General features: G+C 23.7%; 4 non-coding genes across 4 annotated transcripts; all 4 read left to right on the forward strand.

The window, feature by feature from the left end:
• The first annotated feature begins 351 nt into the window (after positions 1-351).
• Positions 352-470, forward strand: LOC123304542. The gene has a single exon (XR_006536554.1). It is a non-coding gene; the product is annotated as a 5S ribosomal RNA (ribosomal RNA).
• A 6,372-nt stretch (positions 471-6,842) lies between these two features.
• On the forward strand, positions 6,843-6,961 carry LOC123304544. Its single transcript, XR_006536556.1, has one exon. It is a non-coding gene; the product is annotated as a 5S ribosomal RNA (ribosomal RNA).
• Positions 6,962-13,331: 6,370 nt separating this feature from the next.
• On the forward strand, positions 13,332-13,450 carry LOC123304545. Its single transcript, XR_006536557.1, has one exon. It is a non-coding gene; the product is annotated as a 5S ribosomal RNA (ribosomal RNA).
• Positions 13,451-19,820: 6,370 nt separating this feature from the next.
• Positions 19,821-19,939, forward strand: LOC123304546. Its single transcript, XR_006536558.1, has one exon. It is a non-coding gene; the product is annotated as a 5S ribosomal RNA (ribosomal RNA).
• The last annotated feature ends 5,471 nt before the right edge of the window (positions 19,940-25,410 follow it).

The following is a 25,410-nucleotide window of genomic DNA, read 5'->3' on the forward strand; positions in this document are numbered from 1 at the left end:
AGAAATGATCTGTTACTTTAATAATATATTGAAATATTTCATTATTTTTGCTAAAAAATGAAAATAACATAGGCCTTAATACAGGCCACAAATTAATATTTGATAAGAGTAAATTATTTTTTGTATAAATATTTTATAAAATAATAGTTTAGAAACATTTGCCACAGTCAGTACCACGGATGGGTGGCCACTTGAGAATACTGTGTGCGGTTGCATTTTTATTTAAAATATATGGTATAATAAATAAGTATATATTTAAATTGATTACTTCATTGAAAATTTTAATAATATACTTTAATATTAATGATATTTATGAAAAATATATATTTGTAAAAATTTTCATTTATTACTGGCAACAGCCATACCATGTTGAAAACACCGGTTCTCGTCCGATCACCGAAGTTAAGCAACATTGGGCACAGTCAGTACTTGGATGGGTGACCGCTTGGGAACACTGTGTGCGGTTGCCTTTTTATATTAAAAATATAAATTATTTTTCTTCTTTTCTTTTTTTTTACACACCATATATAAATATATGTTATTTAGAAATGTAAACCTTTTATATTATTCATCAACAAATAAATATTATTTTTTGTATAAAATTTTATTGCATTTATAACTCATATCATGGTTACTTTAAAGCGAGAAGTTTTTTTAATATTTCAAATGAATATAAAATAATATAAATTTTATGAAATTTATTTATTTTTAGAAATAGCAATCGCTTATAATTATAACAAAATTTTAATAATGTTTAATTTTATTTCAATAATTTATATTTATATATATATATATATATATATATATATATATATATATATATATATATTTTTTAATAAAAATAATATACTCTTATTTAATAATATATGTTGGTCCTATATATAGGACCGAAAATATTTCTTATTTGTTTTTTTTTTTTTAAATTGTCATTTAAAACGCTTATGCACGTTCTCCACGAATACGTCTTGCCAATTGTATATCCTTAGGCATAATTGTAACACGCTTTGCATGAATTGCGCATAAATTGGTATCTTCAAATAAACCTACTAAATAGGCTTCACTAGCTTCTTGTAATGCCATAACAGCTGAACTTTGAAAACGTAAATCGGTTTTAAAATCTTGTGCAATTTCACGTACTAAACGTTGGAATGGTAATTTACGAATTAACAATTCAGTACTTTTTTGATAACGACGAATTTCTCGTAAAGCTACTGTACCAGGACGATATCTGTGTGGTTTTTTTTACTCCACCAGTTGCTGGTGCACTTTTACGTGCAGCTTTCGTTGCTAATTGTTTTCTTGGTGCTTTACCACCAGTTGATTTACGTGCAGTTTGCTTGGTTCTAGCCATTTTCAAATAATAATGTTTTTACAAAAAAACACACAATTTTAAAAATTATATTCGACAATTTGATACTACAAAGTCAAATGTTTAAATGCGAAATAAATGTGTTGTATTTATATTTATATGAAATTTCAAAATTTTTGTTGTCATATCCTATTGGATAGCTATCAGAGTATGGACTAATCAAATTGTATAGGCGTGGCTTAAAAAATCTTTAATGCTTTATATAAAAAGGCACAATTGTACCGGCGCTCACATACATTACAATACTTGTGAGGTTAACACACGTGTTATCCGTTCGTTAAAATATTGTAAATAATTTTTTATTAAAATGACTGGCAGAGGAAAAGGTGGAAAGGGTCTTGGAAAAGGGGGTGCAAAACGTCATAGAAAAGTTTTGCGTGATAATATCCAAGGTATTACAAAACCTGCAATTCGTCGTTTAGCACGACGAGGTGGAGTAAAACGTATCTCTGGTTTAATTTATGAAGAAACACGTGGTGTACTTAAAGTATTCCTTGAAAATGTTATTCGGGATGCTGTTTACATATACTGAACACGCAAAACGTAAAACAGTTACAGCTATGGATGTTGTATATGCATTAAAACGACAAGGTCGTACTTTGTATGGTTTTGGAGGTTAAGAAAATATAATAATTTACTTAAAATATTTAGTAAATTTATTAAAGAATATTTAATACATCCGATAAATTTAAACAGGCTTTCCTTTTTGGGAAGCCACTAATTTTATTTATATAAGAGTAAATAAATTTGTTAATAAATATAACATATTATATAATTTGTTTACAACAAATTATTTTGTTTATAACATACATTACCAAATATTTTTATTTTTTTTTTTTATTGTAATATATCTGCAATAATAAATTATAATTTGTATATTATCTATTTTATTTTACAATAACTTATTGAATTTTTGAAAAAATTTTATTATAAATTAATATACTATTATATTTTTTATATATACAAGTTAAGAGTAACAAGTATCGATAGGAGATTATCGAATTTATAACTAATAAAACATTTCGCCTTAATCAAAGAAAATAAAGATTTTGCTATACCATTTTTTATACTTTCAATAAATAATTTATTATTAAATTTTTATTATTTCATTTATTTTTTAAAATTATTAAAAATATTTTTCTAATAATTATAAGCGTACATAAACAAGTAGTAAATGTAAAATGAAAATAATAAAGGTAATGTAATGCAAATGCATTACATTGATTTACGATATATATTCCGCGATATCCTTTATTATATTTAAAATTAATAATATTGATATACTAATAATAGATATATTCAAGCTATTAATATATAAAATTTTATATTAAATATGATATTAATAATTGTTTATTTAATTTTTTTGTATATATAAAAATAATTTACTCTTATTTAAAAAATTTGATGGCTCTCTTAAAAAGAGAGCCGTTTTTATATGTTGATGTATTTTTATGTTATCAATTAAATAATATTTTCGATTTATTTATTTTGAACTTGTATATTTTGTAACAGCTTTAGTACCTTCACTAACAGCGTGCTTTGCCAATTCACCAGGTAATAATAATCGAACTGCGGTTTGAATTTCCCGACTTGTGATTGTTGAACGTTTATTATAATGTGCTAAACGTGATGCTTCAGCAGCAATACGTTCAAAAATATCATTAACAAAACTGTTCATGATACTCATAGCTTTACTAGAGATACCAGTATCAGGATGCACTTGTTTTAATACTTTGTAAATGTAAATTGCATATGATTCCTTGCGCTTCCTCTTCTTTTTCTTATCACTCTTTGATATATTTTTTTGAGCTTTGCCAGCTTTTTTTGCTGCTTTTCCACTTGTTTTTGGTGGCATTGTTACAAACAATTAATATACACAGATAGTTACAGAACACCAGTCAGTATATGTATGAGCGTGTCGTGTATACAACTAGCGTATTATATACGCGAAGATGGATATAACAATAAAAATGAATACTACTCTCTGATTGGCTGAAAATAATACTATAAGGTGATTGGTTTATTTTTAAAGTTTTATATTTTATAAATATTATAAATTAAAATACCCAAATAACATTTTAAACATTTATGTTACAATCCCCGTAACGTACACATCTGTGTGATTATATTTACAAAAAAAAATATTAATTAAATAAATTTATTCGCTATGTCTGGACGAGGTAAAGGTGGTAAAGTAAAGGGAAAGGCAAAGTCAAGATCAAGCCGAGCAGGATTACAATTTCCTGTTGGAAGAATTCACAGATTATTACGAAAAGGAAATTATGCTGAACGAGTAGGTGCTGGTGCCCCAGTATATTTGGCTGCTGTTATGGAATATTTGGCTGCAGAAGTTCTCGAGTTAGCTGGTAATGCTGCCCGTGATAACAAAAAAACACGTATCATTCCACGTCATTTACAATTGGCAATTCGTAATGATGAAGAATTAAATAAATTATTATCTGGTGTAACAATTGCTCAAGGTGGTGTATTACCAAACATTCAAGCAGTGTTATTACCAAAGAAAACTGAAAAGAAAGCATAAATTAAAAACATTGCATTAATTTTTATAATAATAATACATCGATCATAGGCCTTTTAATAAAAGGCCACAAATTTATTTAAAATAAGAGTAAAAATTATTTTTATAAATAATATATTATAATATTTTTTTAAAGAATCAATTTAAATAATTATAAATTAATGATTCTTTTTTTTTTTTTTTTTTTTTTTATGTTATTATGGAAATAATTCATCATATTATGATGACATTTAGGTAACATATTATAAGAATATTCATAAAATATTATCAAAATAATATTGTATTATGATGATATTTAGACAAAATATTATAAGAATATACACAAAATATTATCAAAATAATATCATTAGATAACAAAACTGTTCATGATACTCATACCTTTACTAGAGATAAAAGTATCAGGATGCACTTGTATTAATACATATTATCACAACATCACAAAATATTTTTTAAAAGGAAAAATTTTTTAAAAATTATTATAAAATTTGATTGAATTAAATTTCAATTTATTTTTTTAATAATTAAAGAAAAAAAAAAGCATATAAACTTTCTATTGAAAATGTTATTTTCAACTAGATGGCCAAGTGAACTTTGTTACACAAACAATATATGACTTATTCGTTATTTAAATAATCAGTATCCTTTGATATTATATCAATACGTTACTCTCTTCTTTTGATACATATTAATAAAATTTCAATTTATAAGATTTTATGTCAATTATATAAATAATATTATAAATTTTCTAAATACATAAGTTAAGTAACAAAAAATTTGAATAACAAGATAAATTTATATATTATGTTTTAATACTCGATACTATAATATATCGCATCCGTTACCAATTATTCGGTATCCTTTGATTTATACACAGAATGAACCAAAAATATGTATCAAATTTATTTTATTTATTTATATATTTAATATTATTATTATTATTTTATATTACAAAGTTTCTTAACGAAGCTTACAATGATTTCTCATATCGTACTTAACAAAATTATTTAGATCATATAAAATTTAAATTGTTAAAAAATTTTTATATTTATTATTATTATTTATTTTTATTAAAATTACATAACATAAAATTAATAATATTTTAATAATTATATAAATTAATTCTTATTTAAAATAATCTTATATTAATCTCAACAAATACTCTAATAATATATTTTGTCATAAATTTTTTTATATTTAAAATAAATATTATAATATATAAATACTTATATCAGTATAAAATTTCTTTATATAATTATGAAAAAATTAATTTAATAGTTAATTATTGATATTAATGCATAAATAAAAGTATTTTCTAATGAAATATATTTTGTCAATGTTCGATTAACACATTTCATAATAATACGTTTTCATTATTGACAAAAAAAGTTTTTCTAAAAATGAAATCTTATACTATAATATATATATTTATATATTAAATTTTTTAATTATTTATATACTAATAATTTATAATAAATCGATATTAAATAAAAAATAAAAATATATACTTTTTAAGTTTACCTTAAAAATATTATTGTTTTGTATGATTGAAATAATTAATATTAAACTATGTTTATTAATAATTGTTAATAAAAAAATTAAATATATTTTAATTTATAAAATAAATATTATTATTAAATTTATAATTTATTATTTTATATATTATAGAAATTGAAAAAATAAATCATGTTTACTACGACAGTAAATTAGAAATACTATTTAATTTTTATGTGTTTTCTACATGGTACTTTGACTTACATAGGGACTTATATTATTGTGAATAATGATATAATTGAAAACCTTTATTTTTTATTTGATAGAATTATTATATTTTATCATTTAAATATTTATAATAAATACATTATTTTTATAAAGTAAAAAATATGGCCGAAGAAAATTCTACAGCTGTTGCAGCAACTGCGGTTACTGCTGCTTCTACAACACCAACAAAAAAAGCAACAGCTTCTGGTGCTAAACGTACAAAACAACATTCAAAACCAACACATCCACGTACATCAGAAATGGTTGTTAACGCAATTAAAAATTTAAAAGAACGTGGTGGTTCATCATTACAAGCAATTAAAAAATATTTAGCTGCAAATTATAAAGTGGATTCTGATAAAATTTCACCATTTATTAAAAAATATTTAAAAGCTGCTGTAACTGAGGGAGCCTTGGTACAAACTAAAGGTAAAGGTGCATCTGGTTCATTCAAATTGGCTGCTTCCGCTTCATCTAATTCTTCAGCTAAATCAAAAGTATCCAAAAAAGAAAGTGGAGCAAAAGGTTCAGCAAAGAGTGCTAAAAGTAAACGGGCACCAAAAGAAAAGAAAGCCACAACTACATCATTGGCAGCCAAAAAGCCTAAAGCAAAAAAAGCGACTCCATCATCATCAACTGCTGCTAAAAAAGTTACTGCAAAATCATCAGCGGCATCAAAAAAAGCACCAGTTAAAGCAAAACCAGCAAAAAGTACAAAATCCGCTGCCAAAAGTAGCCCTGCTCGTAAACCGAAAGCACCAAAAGCTAAGAAAGCTTCTGTTGCCAAATCATCTCCTACAAAAATTAAAAAAGCAGCACCAAAAAAGAAATGATCTGTTACTTTAATAATATATTGAAATATTTCATTATTTTTGCTAAAAAATGAAAATAACATAGGCATTAATACAGGCCACAAATTAATATTTGATAAGAGTAAATTATTTTTTGTATAAATATTTTATAAAATAATAGTTTAGAAACATTTGCCACAGTCAGTACCACGGATGGGTGGCCACTTGAGAATACTGTGTGCGGTTGCATTTTTATTTAAAATATATGGTATAATAAATAAGTATATATTTAAATTGATTACTTCATTGAAAATTTTAATAATATACTTTAATATTAATGATATTTATGAAAAATATATATTTGTAAAAATTTTCATTTATTACTGGCAACAGCCATACCACGTTGAAAACACCGGTTCTCGTCCGATCACCGAAGTTAAGCAACATTGGGCACAGTCAGTACTTGGATGGGTGACCGCTTGGGAACACTGTGTGCGGTTGCCTTTTTATATTAAAAATATAAATTATTTTTCTTCTTTTCTTTTTTTTTACACACCATATATAAATATATGTTATTTAGAAATGTAAACCTTTTATATTATTCATCAACAAATAAATATTATTTTTTGTATAAAATTTTATTGCATTTATAACTCATATCATGGTTACTTTAAAGCGAGAAGTTTTTTTAATATTTCAAATGAATATAAAATAATATAAATTTTATGAAATTTATTTATTTTTAGAAATAGCAATCGCTTATAATTATAACAAAATTTTAATAATGTTTAATTTTATTTCAATAATTTATATTTATATATATATATATATATATATATATATATATATATATATATATATATTTTTTAATAAAAATAATATACTCTTATTTAATAATATATGTTGGTCCTATATATAGGACCGAAAATATTTCTTATTTGTTTTTTTTTTTTTAAATTGTCATTTAAAACGCTTATGCACGTTCTCCACGAATACGTCTTGCCAATTGTATATCCTTAGGCATAATTGTAACACGCTTTGCATGAATTGCGCATAAATTGGTATCTTCAAATAAACCTACTAAATAGGCTTCACTAGCTTCTTGTAATGCCATAACAGCTGAACTTTGAAAACGTAAATCGGTTTTAAAATCTGGTGCAATTTCACGTACTAAACGTTGGAATGGTAATTTACGAATTAACAATTCAGTACTTTTTTGATAACGACGAATTTCTCGTAAAGCTACTGTACCAGGACGATATCTGTGTGGTTTTTTTACTCCACCAGTTGCTGGTGCACTTTTACGTGCAGCTTTCGTTGCTAATTGTTTTCTTGGTGCTTTACCACCAGTTGATTTACGTGCAGTTTGCTTGGTTCTAGCCATTTTCAAATAATAATGTTTTTACAAAAAAACACACAATTTTAAAAATTATATTCGACAATTTGATACTACAAAGTCAAATGTTTAAATGCGAAATAAATGTGTTGTATTTATATTTATATGAAATTTCAAAATTTTTGTTGTCATATCCTATTGGATAGCTATCAGAGTATGGACTAATCAAATTGTATAGGCGTGGCTTAAAAAATCTTTAATGCTTTATATAAAAAGGCACAATTGTACCGGCGCTCACATACATTACAATACTTGTGAGGTTAACACACGTGTTATCCGTTCGTTAAAATATTGTAAATAATTTTTTATTAAAATGACTGGCAGAGGAAAAGGTGGAAAGGGTCTTGGAAAAGGGGGTGCAAAACGTCATAGAAAAGTTTTGCGTGATAATATCCAAGGTATTACAAAACCTGCAATTCGTCGTTTAGCACGACGAGGTGGAGTAAAACGTATCTCTGGTTTAATTTATGAAGAAACACGTGGTGTACTTAAAGTATTCCTTGAAAATGTTATTCGGGATGCTGTTACATATACTGAACACGCAAAACGTAAAACAGTTACAGCTATGGATGTTGTATATGCATTAAAACGACAAGGTCGTACTTTGTATGGTTTTGGAGGTTAAGAAAATATAATAATTTACTTAAAATATTTAGTAAATTTATTAAAGAATATTTAATACATCCGATAAATTTAAACAGGCTTTCCTTTTTGGGAAGCCACTAATTTTATTTATATAAGAGTAAATAAATTTGTTAATAAATATAACATATTATATAATTTGTTTACAACAAATTATTTTGTTTATAACATACATTACCAAATATTTTTATTTTTTTTTTTTATTGTAATATATCTGCAATAATAAATTATAATTTGTATATTATCTATTTTATTTTACAATAACTTATTGAATTTTTGAAAAAATTTTATTATAAATTAATATACTATTATATTTTTTATATATACAAGTTAAGAGTAACAAGTATCGATAGGAGATTATCGAATTTATAACTAATAAAACATTTCGCCTTAATCAAAGAAAATAAAGATTTTGCTATACCATTTTTTATACTTTCAATAAATAATTTATTATTAAATTTTTATTATTTCATTTATTTTTTAAAATTATTAAAAATATTTTTCTAATAATTATAAGCGTACATAAACAAGTAGTAAATGTAAAATGAAAATAATAAAGGTAATGTAATGCATTTGCATTACACTGATTTACGATATATATTCCGCGATATCCTTTATTATATTTAAAATTAATAATATTGATATACTAATAATAGATATATTCAAGCTATTAATATATAAAATTTTATATTAAATATGATATTAATAATTGTTTATTTAATTTTTTTGTATATATAAAAATAATTTACTCTTATTTAAAAAATTTGATGGCTCTCTTAAAAAGAGAGCCATTTTTATATGTTGATGTATTTTTATGTTATCAATTAAATAATATTTTCGATTTATTTATTTTGAACTTGTATATTTTGTAACAGCTTTAGTACCTTCACTAACAGCGTGCTTTGCCAATTCACCAGGTAATAATAATCGAACTGCGGTTTGAATTTCCCGACTTGTGATTGTTGAACGTTTATTATAATGTGCTAAACGTGATGCTTCAGCAGCAATACGTTCAAAAATATCATTAACAAAACTGTTCATGATACTCATAGCTTTACTAGAGATACCAGTATCAGGATGCACTTGTTTTAATACTTTGTAAATGTAAATTGCATATGATTCCTTGCGCTTCCTCTTCTTTTTCTTATCACTCTTTGATATATTATTTTGAGCTTTGCCAGCTTTTTTTGCTGCTTTTCCACTTGTTTTTGGTGGCATTGTTACAAACAATTAATATACACAGATAGTTACAGAACACCAGTCAGTATATGTATGAGCGTGTCGTGTATACAACTAGCGTATTATATACGCGAAGATGGATATAACAATAAAAATGAATACTACTCTCTGATTGGCTGAAAATAATACTATAAGGTGATTGGTTTATTTTTAAAGTTTTATATTTTATAAATATTATAAATTAAAATACCCAAATAACATTTTAAACATTTATGTTACAATCCCCGTAACGTACACATCTGTGTGATTATATTTACAAAAAAAAATATTAATTAAATAAATTTATTCGCTATGTCTGGACGAGGTAAAGGTGGTAAAGTAAAGGGAAAGGCAAAGTCAAGATCAAGCCGAGCAGGATTACAATTTCCTGTTGGAAGAATTCACAGATTATTACGAAAAGGAAATTATGCTGAACGAGTAGGTGCTGGTGCCCCAGTATATTTGGCTGCTGTTATGGAATATTTGGCTGCAGAAGTTCTCGAGTTAGCTGGTAATGCTGCCCGTGATAACAAAAAAACACGTATCATTCCACGTCATTTACAATTGGCAATTCGTAATGATGAAGAATTAAATAAATTATTATCTGGTGTAACAATTGCTCAAGGTGGTGTATTACCAAACATTCAAGCAGTGTTATTACCAAAGAAAACTGAAAAGAAAGCATAAATTAAAAACATTGCATTAATTTTTATAATAATAATACATCGATCATAGGCCTTTTAATAAAAGGCCACAAATTTATTTAAAATAAGAGTAAAAATTATTTTTATAAATAATATATTATAATATTTTTTTAAAGAATCAATTTAAATAATTATAAATTAATGATTCTTTTTTTTTTTTTTCTTTTTTATATGTTATTATGGAAATAATTCATCATATTATGATGACATTTAGGTAACATATTATAAGAATATTCATAAAATATTATCAAAATAATATTGTATTATGATGATATTTAGACAAAATATTATAAGAATATACACAAAATATTATCAAAATAATATCATTAGATAACAAAACTGTTCATGATACTCATACCTTTACTAGAGATAAAAGTATCAGGATGCACTTGTATTAATACATATTATCACAACATCACAAAATATTTTTTAAAAGGAAAAATTTTTAAAAAATTATTATAAAATTTGATTGAATTAAATTTCAATTTATTTTTTTAATAATTAAAGAAAAAAAAAAGCATATAAACTTTCTATTGAAAATGTTATTTTCAACTAGATGGCCAAGTGAACTTTGTTACACAAACAATATATGACGTATTCGTTATTTAAATAATCAGTATCCTTTGATATTATATCAATACGTTACTCTCTTCTTTTGATACATATTAATAAAATTTCAATTTATAAGATTTTATGTCAATTATATAAATAATATTATAAATTTTCTAAATACATAAGTTAAGTAACAAAAAATTTGAATAACAAGATAAATTTATATATTATGTTTTAATACTCGATACTATAATATATCGCATCCGTTACCAATTATTCGGTATCCTTTGATTTATACACAGAATGAACCAAAAATATGTATCAAATTTATTTTATTTATTTATATATTTAATATTATTATTATTATTTTATATTACAAAGTTTCTTAACGAAGCTTACAATGATTTCTCATATCGTACTTAACAAAATTATTTAGATCATATAAAATTTAAATTGTTAAAAAATTTTTATATTTATTATTATTATTTATTTTTATTAAAATTACATAACATAAAATTAATAATATTTTAATAATTATATAAATTAATTCTTATTTAAAATAATCTTATATTAATCTCAACAAATACTCTAATAATATATTTTGTCATAAATTTTTTTATATTTAAAATAAATATTATAATATATAAATACTTATATCAGTATAAAATTTCTTTATATAATTATGAAAAAATTAATTTAATAGTTAATTATTGATATTAATGCATAAATAAAAGTATTTTCTAATGAAATATATTTTGTCAATGTTCGATTAACACATTTCATAATAATACGTTTTCATTATTGACAAAAAAAGTTTTTCTAAAAATGAAATCTTATACTATAATATATATATTTATATATTAAATTTTTTAATTATTTATATACTAATAATTTATAATAAATCGATATTAAATAAAAAATAAAAATATATACTTTTTAAGTTTACCTTAAAAATATTATTGTTTTGTATGATTGAAATAATTAATATTAAACTATGTTTATTAATAATTGTTAATAAAAAAATTAAATATATTTTAATTTATAAAATAAATATTATTATTAAATTTATAATTTATTATTTTATATATTATAGAAATTGAAAAAATAAATCATGTTTACTACGACAGTAAATTAGAAATACTATTTAATTTTTATGTGTTTTCTACATGGTACTTTGACTTACATAGGGACTTATATTATTGTGAATAATGATATAATTGAAAACCTTTATTTTTTATTTGATAGAATTATTATATTTTATCATTTAAATATTTATAATAAATACATTATTTTTATAAAGTAAAAAATATGGCCGAAGAAAATTCTACAGCTGTTGCAGCAACTGCGGTTACTGCTGCTTCTACAACACCAACAAAAAAAGCAACAGCTTCTGGTGCTAAACGTACAAAACAACATTCAAAACCAACACATCCACGTACATCAGAAATGGTTGTTAACGCAATTAAAAATTTAAAAGAACGTGGTGGTTCATCATTACAAGCAATTAAAAAATATTTAGCTGCAAATTATAAAGTGGATTCTGATAAAATTTCACCATTTATTAAAAAATATTTAAAAGCTGCTGTAACTGAGGGAGCCTTGGTACAAACTAAAGGTAAAGGTGCATCTGGTTCATTCAAATTGGCTGCTTCCGCTTCATCTAATTCTTCAGCTAAATCAAAAGTATCCAAAAAAGAAAGTGGAGCAAAAGGTTCAGCAAAGAGTGCTAAAAGTAAACGGGCACCAAAAGAAAAGAAAGCCACAACTACATCATTGGCAGCCAAAAAGCCTAAAGCAAAAAAAGCGACTCCATCATCATCAACTGCTGCTAAAAAAGTTACTGCAAAATCATCAGCGGCATCAAAAAAAGCACCAGTTAAAGCAAAACCAGCAAAAAGTACAAAATCCGCTGCCAAAAGTAGCCCTGCTCGTAAACCGAAAGCACCAAAAGCTAAGAAAGCTTCTGTTGCCAAATCATCTCCTACAAAAATTAAAAAAGCAGCACCAAAAAAGAAATGATCTGTTACTTTAATAATATATTGAAATATTTCATTATTTTTGCTAAAAAATGAAAATAACATAGGCCTTAATACAGGCCACAAATTAATATTTGATAAGAGTAAATTATTTTTTGTATAAATATTTTATAAAATAATAGTTTAGAAACATTTGCCACAGTCAGTACCACGGATGGGTGGCCACTTGAGAATACTGTGTGCGGTTGCATTTTTATTTAAAATATATGGTATAATAAATAAGTATATATTTAAATTGATTACTTCATTGAAAATTTTAATAATATACTTTAATATTAATGATATTTATGAAAAATATATATTTGTAAAAATTTTCATTTATTACTGGCAACAGCCATACCACGTTGAAAACACCGGTTCTCGTCCGATCACCGAAGTTAAGCAACATTGGGCACAGTCAGTACTTGGATGGGTGACCGCTTGGGAACACTGTGTGCGGTTGCCTTTTTATATTAAAAATATAAATTATTTTTCTTCTTTTCTTTTTTTTTACACACCATATATAAATATATGTTATTTAGAAATGTAAACCTTTTATATTATTCATCAACAAATAAATATTATTTTTTGTATAAAATTTTATTGCATTTATAACTCATATCATGGTTACTTTAAAGCGAGAAGTTTTTTTAATATTTCAAATGAATATAAAATAATATAAATTTTATGAAATTTATTTATTTTTAGAAATAGCAATCGCTTATAATTATAACAAAATTTTAATAATGTTTAATTTTATTTCAATAATTTATATTTATATATATATATATATATATATATATATATATATATATATATATATATTTTTTAATAAAAATAATATACTCTTATTTAATAATATATGTTGGTCCTATATATAGGACCGAAAATATTTCTTATCTGTTTTTTTTTTTTTAAATTGTCATTTAAAACGCTTATGCACGTTCTCCACGAATACGTCTTGCCAATTGTATATCCTTAGGCATAATTGTAACACGCTTTGCATGAATTGCGCATAAATTGGTATCTTCAAATAAACCTACTAAATAGGCTTCACTAGCTTCTTGTAATGCCATAACAGCTGAACTTTGAAAACGTAAATCGGTTTTAAAATCTTGTGCAATTTCACGTACTAAACGTTGGAATGGTAATTTACGAATTAACAATTCAGTACTTTTTTGATAACGACGAATTTCTCGTAAAGCTACTGTACCAGGACGATATCTGTGTGGTTTTTTTACTCCACCAGTTGCTGGTGCACTTTTACGTGCAGCTTTCGTTGCTAATTGTTTTCTTGGTGCTTTACCACCAGTTGATTTACGTGCAGTTTGCTTGGTTCTAGCCATTTTCAAATAATAATGTTTTTACAAAAAAACACACAATTTTAAAAATTATATTCGACAATTTGATACTACAAAGTCAAATGTTTAAATGCGAAATAAATGTGTTGTATTTATATTTATATGAAATTTCAAAATTTTTGTTGTCATATCCTATTGGATAGCTATCAGAGTATGGACTAATCAAATTGTATAGGCGTGGCTTAAAAAATCTTTAATGCTTTATATAAAAAGGCACAATTGTACCGGCGCTCACATACATTACAATACTTGTGAGGTTAACACACGTGTTATCCGTTCGTTAAAATATTGTAAATAATTTTTTATTAAAATGACTGGCAGAGGAAAAGGTGGAAAGGGTCTTGGAAAAGGGGGTGCAAAACGTCATAGAAAAGTTTTGCGTGATAATATCCAAGGTATTACAAAACCTGCAATTCGTCGTTTAGCACGACGAGGTGGAGTAAAACGTATCTCTGGTTTAATTTATGAAGAAACACGTGGTGTACTTAAAGTATTCCTTGAAAATGTTATTCGGGATGCTGTTACATATACTGAACACGCAAAACGTAAAACAGTTACAGCTATGGATGTTGTATATGCATTAAAACGACAAGGTCGTACTTTGTATGGTTTTGGAGGTTAAGAAAATATAATAATTTACTTAAAATATTTAGTAAATTTATTAAAGAATATTTAATACATCCGATAAATTTAAACAGGCTTTCCTTTTTGGGAAGCCACTAATTTTATTTATATAAGAGTAAATAAATTTGTTAATAAATATAACATATTATATAATTTGTTTACAACAAATTATTTTGTTTATAACATACATTACCAAATATTTTTATTTATTTTTTTTATTGTAATATATCTGCAATAATAAATTATAATTTGTATATTATCTATTTTATTTTACAATAACTTATTGAATTTTTGAAAAAATTTTATTATAAATTAATATACTATTATATTTTTTATATATACAAGTTAAGAGTAACAAGTATCGATAGGAGATTATCGAATTTATAACTAATAAAACATTTCGCCTTAATCAAAGAAAATAAAGATTTTGCTATACCATTTTTTATACTTTCAATAAATAATTTATTATTAAATTTTTATTATTTCATTTATTTTTTAAAATTATTAAAAATATTTTTCTAATAATTATAAGCGTACATAAACAAGTAGTAAATGTAAAATGAAAATAATAAAGGTAATGTAATGCATTTGCATTACACTGATTTACGATATATATTCCGCGATATCCTTTATTATATTTAAAATTAATAATATTGATATACTAATAATAGATATATTCAAGCTATTAATATATAAAATTTTATATTAAATATGATATTAATAATTGTTTATTTAATTTTTTTGTATATATAAAAATAATTTACTCTTATTTAAAAAATTTGATGGCTCTCTTAAAAAGAGAGCCGTTTTTATATGTTGATGTATTTTTATGTTATCAATTAAATAATATTTTCGATTTATTTATTTTGAACTTGTATATTTTGTAACAGCTTTAGTACCTTCACTAACAGCGTGCTTTGCCAATTCACCAGGTAATAATAATCGAACTGCGGTTTGAATTTCCCGACTTGTGATTGTTGAACGTTTATTATAATGTGCTAAACGTGATGCTTCAGCAGCAATACGTTCAAAAATATCATTAACAAAACTGTTCATGATACTCATAGCTTTACTAGAGATACCAGTATCAGGATGCACTTGTTTTAATACTTTGTAAATGTAAATTGCATATGATTCCTTGCGCTTCCTCTTCTTTTTCTTATCACTCTTTGATATATTTTTTTGAGCTTTGCCAGCTTTTTTTGCTGCTTTTCCACTTGTTTTTGGTGGCATTGTTACAAACAATTAATATACACAGATAGTTACAGAACACCAGTCAGTATATGTATGAGCGTGTCGTGTATACAACTAGCGTATTATATACGCGAAGATGGATATAACAATAAAAATGAATACTACTCTCTGATTGGCTGAAAATAATACTATAAGGTGATTGGTTTATTTTTAAAGTTTTATATTTTATAAATATTATAAATTAAAATACCCAAATAACATTTTAAACATTTATGTTACAATCCCCGTAACGTACACATCTGTGTGATTATATTTACAAAAAAAAATATTAATTAAATAAATTTATTCGCTATGTCTGGACGAGGTAAAGGTGGTAAAGTAAAGGGAAAGGCAAAGTCAAGATCAAGCCGAGCAGGATTACAATTTCCTGTTGGAAGAATTCACAGATTATTACGAAAAGGAAATTATGCTGAACGAGTAGGTGCTGGTGCCCCAGTATATTTGGCTGCTGTTATGGAATATTTGGCTGCAGAAGTTCTCGAGTTAGCTGGTAATGCTGCCCGTGATAACAAAAAAACACGTATCATTCCACGTCATTTACAATTGGCAATTCGTAATGATGAAGAATTAAATAAATTATTATCTGGTGTAACAATTGCTCAAGGTGGTGTATTACCAAACATTCAAGCAGTGTTATTACCAAAGAAAACTGAAAAGAAAGCATAAATTAAAAACATTGCATTAATTTTTATAATAATAATACATCGATCATAGGCCTTTTAATAAAAGGCCACAAATTTATTTAAAATAAGAGTAAAAATTATTTTTATAAATAATATATTATAATATTTTTTTAAAGAATCAATTTAAATAATTATAAATTAATGATTCTTTTTTTTTTTTTTCTTTTTTATATGTTATTATGGAAATAATTCATCATATTATGATGACATTTAGGTAACATATTATAAGAATATTCATAAAATATTATCAAAATAATATTGTATTATGATGATATTTAGACAAAATATTATAAGAATATACACAAAATATTATCAAAATAATATCATTAGATAACAAAACTGTTCATGATACTCATACCTTTACTAGAGATAAAAGTATCAGGATGCACTTGTATTAATACATATTATCACAACATCACAAAATATTTTTTAAAAGGAAAAATTTTTTAAAAATTATTATAAAATTTGATTGAATTAAATTTCAATTTATTTTTTTAATAATTAAAGAAAAAAAAAAGCATATAAACTTTCTATTGAAAATGTTATTTTCAACTAGATGGCCAAGTGAACTTTGTTACACAAACAATATATGACGTATTCGTTATTTAAATAATCAGTATCCTTTGATATTATATCAATACGTTACTCTCTTCTTTTGATACATATTAATAAAATTTCAATTTATAAGATTTTATGTCAATTATATAAATAATATTATAAATTTTCTAAATACATAAGTTAAGTAACAAAAAATTTGAATAACAAGATAAATTTATATATTATGTTTTAATACTCGATACTATAATATATCGCATCCGTTACCAATTATTCGGTATCCTTTGATTTATACACAGAATGAACCAAAAATATGTATCAAATTTATTTTATTTATTTATATATTTAATATTATTATTATTATTTTATATTACAAAGTTTCTTAACGAAGCTTACAATGATTTCTCATATCGTACTTAACAAAATTATTTAGATCATATAAAATTTAAATTGTTAAAAAATTTTTATATTTATTATTATTATTTATTTTTATTAAAATTACATAACATAAAATTAATAATATTTTAATAATTATATAAATTAATTCTTATTTAAAATAATCTTATATTAATCTCAACAAATACTCTAATAATATATTTTGTCATAAATTTTTTTATATTTAAAATAAATATTATAATATATAAATACTTATATCAGTATAAAATTTCTTTATATAATTATGAAAAAATTAATTTAATAGTTAATTATTGATATTAATGCATAAATAAAAGTATTTTCTAATGAAATATATTTTGTCAATGTTCGATTAACACATTTCATAATAATACGTTTTCATTATTGACAAAAAAAGTTTTTCTAAAAATGAAATCTTATACTATAATATATATATTTATATATTAAATTTTTTAATTATTTATATACTAATAATTTATAATAAATCGATATTAAATAAAAAATAAAAATATATACTTTTTAAGTTTACCTTAAAAATATTATTGTTTTGTATGATTGAAATAATTAATATTAAACTATGTTTATTAATAATTGTTAATAAAAAAATTAAATATATTTTAATTTATAAAATAAATATTATTATTAAATTTATAATTTATTATTTTATATATTATAGAAATTGAAAAAATAAATCATGTTTACTACGACAGTAAATTAGAAATACTATTTAATTTTTATGTGTTTTCTACATGGTACTTTGACTTACATAGGGACTTATATTATTGTGAATAATGATATAATTGAAAACCTTTATTTTTTATTTGATAGAATTATTATATTTTATCATTTAAATATTTATAATAAATACATTATTTTTATAAAGTAAAAAATATGGCCGAAGAAAATTCTACAGCTGTTGCAGCAACTGCGGTTACTGCTGCTTCTACAACACCAACAAAAAAAGCAACAGCTTCTGGTGCTAAACGTACAAAACAACATTCAAAACCAACACATCCACGTACATCAGAAATGGTTGTTAACGCAATTAAAAATTTAAAAGAACGTGGTGGTTCATCATTACAAGCAATTAAAAAATATTTAGCTGCAAATTATAAAGTGGATTCTGATAAAATTTCACCATTTATTAAAAAATATTTAAAAGCTGCTGTAACTGAGGGAGCCTTGGTACAAACTAAAGGTAAAGGTGCATCTGGTTCATTCAAATTGGCTGCTTCCGCTTCATCTAATTCTTCAGCTAAATCAAAAGTATCCAAAAAAGAAAGTGGAGCAAAAGGTTCAGCAAAGAGTGCTAAAAGTAAACGGGCACCAAAAGAAAAGAAAGCCACAACTACATCATTGGCAGCCAAAAAGCCTAAAGCAAAAAAAGCGACTCCATCATCATCAACTGCTGCTAAAAAAGTTACTGCAAAATCATCAGCGGCATCAAAAAAAGCACCAGTTAAAGCAAAACCAGCAAAAAGTACAAAATCCGCTGCCAAAAGTAGCCCTGCTCGTAAACCGAAAGCACCAAAAGCTAAGAAAGCTTCTGTTGCCAAATCATCTCCTACAAAAATTAAAAAAGCAGCACCAAAAAAGAAATGATCTGTTACTTTAATAATATATTGAAATATTTCATTATTTTTGCTAAAAAATGAAAATAACATAGGCCTTAATACAGGCCACAAATTAATATTTGATAAGAGTAAATTATTTTTTGTATAAATATTTTATAAAATAATAGTTTAGAAACATTTGCCACAGTCAGTACCACGGATGGGTGGCCACTTGAGAATACTGTGTGCGGTTGCATTTTTATTTAAAATATATGGTATAATAAATAAGTATATATTTAAATTGATTACTTCATTGAAAATTTTAATAATATACTTTAATATTAATGATATTTATGAAAAATATATATTTGTAAAAATTTTCATTTATTACTGGCAACAGCCATACCACGTTGAAAACACCGGTTCTCGTCCGATCACCGAAGTTAAGCAACATTGGGCACAGTCAGTACTTGGATGGGTGACCGCTTGGGAACACTGTGTGCGGTTGCCTTTTTATATTAAAAATATAAATTATTTTTCTTCTTTTCTTTTTTTTTACACACCATATATAAATATATGTTATTTAGAAATGTAAACCTTTTATATTATTCATCAACAAATAAATATTATTTTTTGTATAAAATTTTATTGCATTTATAACTCATATCATGGTTACTTTAAAGCGAGAAGTTTTTTTAATATTTCAAATGAATATAAAATAATATAAATTTTATGAAATTTATTTATTTTTAGAAATAGCAATCGCTTATAATTATAACAAAATTTTAATAATGTTTAATTTTATTTCAATAATTTATATTTATATATATATATATATATATATATATATATATATATATATATATATATATATATTTTTTAATAAAAATAATATACTCTTATTTAATAATATATGTTGGTCCTATATATAGGACCGAAAATATTTCTTATTTGTTTTTTTTTTTTTAAATTGTCATTTAAAACGCTTATGCACGTTCTCCACGAATACGTCTTGCCAATTGTATATCCTTAGGCATAATTGTAACACGCTTTGCATGAATTGCGCATAAATTGGTATCTTCAAATAAACCTACTAAATAGGCTTCACTAGCTTCTTGTAATGCCATAACAGCTGAACTTTGAAAACGTAAATCGGTTTTAAAATCTTGTGCAATTTCACGTACTAAACGTTGGAATGGTAATTTACGAATTAACAATTCAGTACTTTTTTGATAACGACGAATTTCTCGTAAAGCTACTGTACCAGGACGATATCTGTGTGGTTTTTTTACTCCACCAGTTGCTGGTGCACTTTTACGTGCAGCTTTCGTTGCTAATTGTTTTCTTGGTGCTTTACCACCAGTTGATTTACGTGCAGTTTGCTTGGTTCTAGCCATTTTCAAATAATAATGTTTTTACAAAAAAACACACAATTTTAAAAATTATATTCGACAATTTGATACTACAAAGTCAAATGTTTAAATGCGAAATAAATGTGTTGTATTTATATTTATATGAAATTTCAAAATTTTTGTTGTCATATCCTATTGGATAGCTATCAGAGTATGGACTAATCAAATTGTATAGGCGTGGCTTAAAAAATCTTTAATGCTTTATATAAAAAGGCACAATTGTACCGGCGCTCACATACATTACAATACTTGTGAGGTTAACACACGTGTTATCCGTTCGTTAAAATATTGTAAATAATTTTTTATTAAAATGACTGGCAGAGGAAAAGGTGGAAAGGGTCTTGGAAAAGGGGGTGCAAAACGTCATAGAAAAGTTTTGCGTGATAATATCCAAGGTATTACAAAACCTGCAATTCGTCGTTTAGCACGACGAGGTGGAGTAAAACGTATCTCTGGTTTAATTTATGAAGAAACACGTGGTGTACTTAAAGTATTCCTTGAAAATGTTATTCGGGATGCTGTTACATATACTGAACACGCAAAACGTAAAACAGTTACAGCTATGGATGTTGTATATGCATTAAAACGACAAGGTCGTACTTTGTATGGTTTTGGAGGTTAAGAAAATATAATAATTTACTTAAAATATTTAGTAAATTTATTAAAGAATATTTAATACATCCGATAAATTTAAACAGGCTTTCCTTTTTGGGAAGCCACTAATTTTATTTATATAAGAGTAAATAAATTTGTTAATAAATATAACATATTATATAATTTGTTTACAACAAATTATTTTGTTTATAACATACATTACCAAATATTTTTATTTTTTTTTTTTATTGTAATATATCTGCAATAATAAATTATAATTTGTATATTATCTATTTTATTTTACAATAACTTATTGAATTTTTGAAAAAATTTTATTATAAATTAATATACTATTATATTTTTTATATATACAAGTTAAGAGTAACAAGTATCGATAGGAGATTATCGAATTTATAACTAATAAAACATTTCGCCTTAATCAAAGAAAATAAAGATTTTGCTATACCATTTTTTATACTTTCAATAAATAATTTATTATTAAATTTTTATTATTTCATTTATTTTTTAAAATTATTAAAAATATTTTTCTAATAATTATAAGCGTACATAAACAAGTAGTAAATGTAAAATGAAAATAATAAAGGTAATGTAATGCATTTGCATTACACTGATTTACGATATATATTCCGCGATATCCTTTATTATATTTAAAATTAATAATATTGATATACTAATAATAGATATATTCAAGCTATTAATATATAAAATTTTATATTAAATATGATATTAATAATTGTTTATTTAATTTTTTTGTATATATAAAAATAATTTACTCTTATTTAAAAAATTTGATGGCTCTCTTAAAAAGAGAGCCGTTTTTATATGTTGATGTATTTTTATGTTATCAATTAAATAATATTTTCGATTTATTTATTTTGAACTTGTATATTTTGTAACAGCTTTAGTACCTTCACTAACAGCGTGCTTTGCCAATTCACCAGGTAATAATAATCGAACTGCGGTTTGAATTTCCCGACTTGTGATTGTTGAACGTTTATTATAATGTGCTAAACGTGATGCTTCAGCAGCAATACGTTCAAAAATATCATTAACAAAACTGTTCATGATACTCATAGCTTTACTAGAGATACCAGTATCAGGATGCACTTGTTTTAATACTTTGTAAATGTAAATTGCATATGATTCCTTGCGCTTCCTCTTCTTTTTCTTATCACTCTTTGATATATTTTTTTGAGCTTTGCCAGCTTTTTTTGCTGCTTTTCCACTTGTTTTTGGTGGCATTGTTACAAACAATTAATATACACAGATAGTTACAGAACACCAGTCAGTATATGTATGAGCGTGTCGTGTATACAACTAGCGTATTATATACGCGAAGATGGATATAACAATAAAAATGAATACTACTCTCTGATTGGCTGAAAATAATACTATAAGGTGATTGGTTTATTTTTAAAGTTTTATATTTTATAAATATTATAAATTAAAATACCCAAATAACATTTTAAACATTTATGTTACAATCCCCGTAACGTACACATCTGTGTGATTATATTTACAAAAAAAAATATTAATTAAATAAATTTATTCGCTATGTCTGGACGAGGTAAAGGTGGTAAAGTAAAGGGAAAGGCAAAGTCAAGATCAAGCCGAGCAGGATTACAATTTCCTGTTGGAAGAATTCACAGATTATTACGAAAAGGAAATTATGCTGAACGAGTAGGTGCTGGTGCCCCAGTATATTTGGCTGCTGTTATGGAATATTTGGCTGCAGAAGTTCTCGAGTTAGCTGGTAATGCTGCCCGTGATAACAAAAAAACACGTATCATTCCACGTCATTTACAATTGGCAATTCGTAATGATGAAGAATTAAATAAATTATTATCTGGTGTAACAATTGCTCAAGGTGGTGTATTACCAAACATTCAAGCAGTGTTATTACCAAAGAAAACTGAAAAGAAAGCATAAATTAAAAACATTGCATTAATTTTTATAATAATAATACATCGATCATAGGCCTTTTAATAAAAGGCCACAAATTTATTTAAAATAAGAGTAAAAATTATTTTTATAAATAATATATTATAATATTTTTTTAAAGAATCAATTTAAATAATTATAAATTAATGATTCTTTTTTTTTTTTTTTTTTTTTATATGTTATTATGGAAATAATTCATCATATTATGATGACATTTAGGTAACATATTATAAGAATATTCATAAAATATTATCAAAATAATATTGTATTATGATGATATTTAGACAAAATATTATAAGAATATACACAAAATATTATCAAAATAATATCATTAGATAACAAAACTGTTCATGATACTCATACCTTTACTAGAGATAAAAGTATCAGGATGCACTTGTATTAATACATATTATCACAACATCACAAAATATTTTTTAAAAGGAAAAATTTTTTAAAAATTATTATAAAATTTGATTGAATTAAATTTCAATTTATTTTTTTAATAATTAAAGAAAAAAAAAAGCATATAAACTTTCTATTGAAAATGTTATTTTCAACTAGATGGCCAAGTGAACTTTGTTACACAAACAATATATGACGTATTCGTTATTTAAATAATCAGTATCCTTTGATATTATATCAATACGTTACTCTCTTCTTTTGATACATATTAATAAAATTTCAATTTATAAGATTTTATGTCAATTATATAAATAATATTATAAATTTTCTAAATACATAAGTTAAGTAACAAAAAATTTGAATAACAAGATAAATTTATATATTATGTTTTAATACTCGATACTATAATATATCGCATCCGTTACCAATTATTCGGTATCCTTTGATTTATACACAGAATGAACCAAAAATATGTATCAAATTTATTTTATTTATTTATATATTTAATATTATTATTATTATTTTATATTACAAAGTTTCTTAACGAAGCTTACAATGATTTCTCATATCGTACTTAACAAAATTATTTAGATCATATAAAATTTAAATTGTTAAAAAATTTTTATATTTATTATTATTATTTATTTTTATTAAAATTACATAACATAAAATTAATAATATTTTAATAATTATATAAATTAATTCTTATTTAAAATAATCTTATATTAATCTCAACAAATACTCTAATAATATATTTTGTCATAAATTTTTTTATATTTAAAATAAATATTATAATATATAAATACTTATATCAGTATAAAATTTCTTTATATAATTATGAAAAAATTAATTTAATAGTTAATTATTGATATTAATGCATAAATAAAAGTATTTTCTAATGAAATATATTTTGTCAATGTTCGATTAACACATTTCATAATAATACGTTTTCATTATTGACAAAAAAAGTTTTTCTAAAAATGAAATCTTATACTATAATATATATATTTATATATTAAATTTTTTAATTATTTATATACTAATAATTTATAATAAATCGATATTAAATAAAAAATAAAAATATATACTTTTTAAGTTTACCTTAAAAATATTATTGTTTTGTATGATTGAAATAATTAATATTAAACTATGTTTATTAATAATTGTTAATAAAAAAATTAAATATATTTTAATTTATAAAATAAATATTATTATTAAATTTATAATTTATTATTTTATATATTATAGAAATTGAAAAAATAAATCATGTTTACTACGACAGTAAATTAGAAATACTATTTAATTTTTATGTGTTTTCTACATGGTACTTTGACTTACATAGGGACTTATATTATTGTGAATAATGATATAATTGAAAACCTTTATTTTTTATTTGATAGAATTATTATATTTTATCATTTAAATATTTATAATAAATACATTATTTTTATAAAGTAAAAAATATGGCCGAAGAAAATTCTACAGCTGTTGCAGCAACTGCGGTTACTGCTGCTTCTACAACACCAACAAAAAAAGCAACAGCTTCTGGTGCTAAACGTACAAAACAACATTCAAAACCAACACATCCACGTACATCAGAAATGGTTGTTAA

Source organism: Chrysoperla carnea, assembly GCF_905475395.1.
Source record: "Chrysoperla carnea chromosome X unlocalized genomic scaffold, inChrCarn1.1 SUPER_X_unloc_64, whole genome shotgun sequence".
NCBI lineage: Eukaryota > Metazoa > Arthropoda > Insecta > Neuroptera > Chrysopidae > Chrysoperla > Chrysoperla carnea.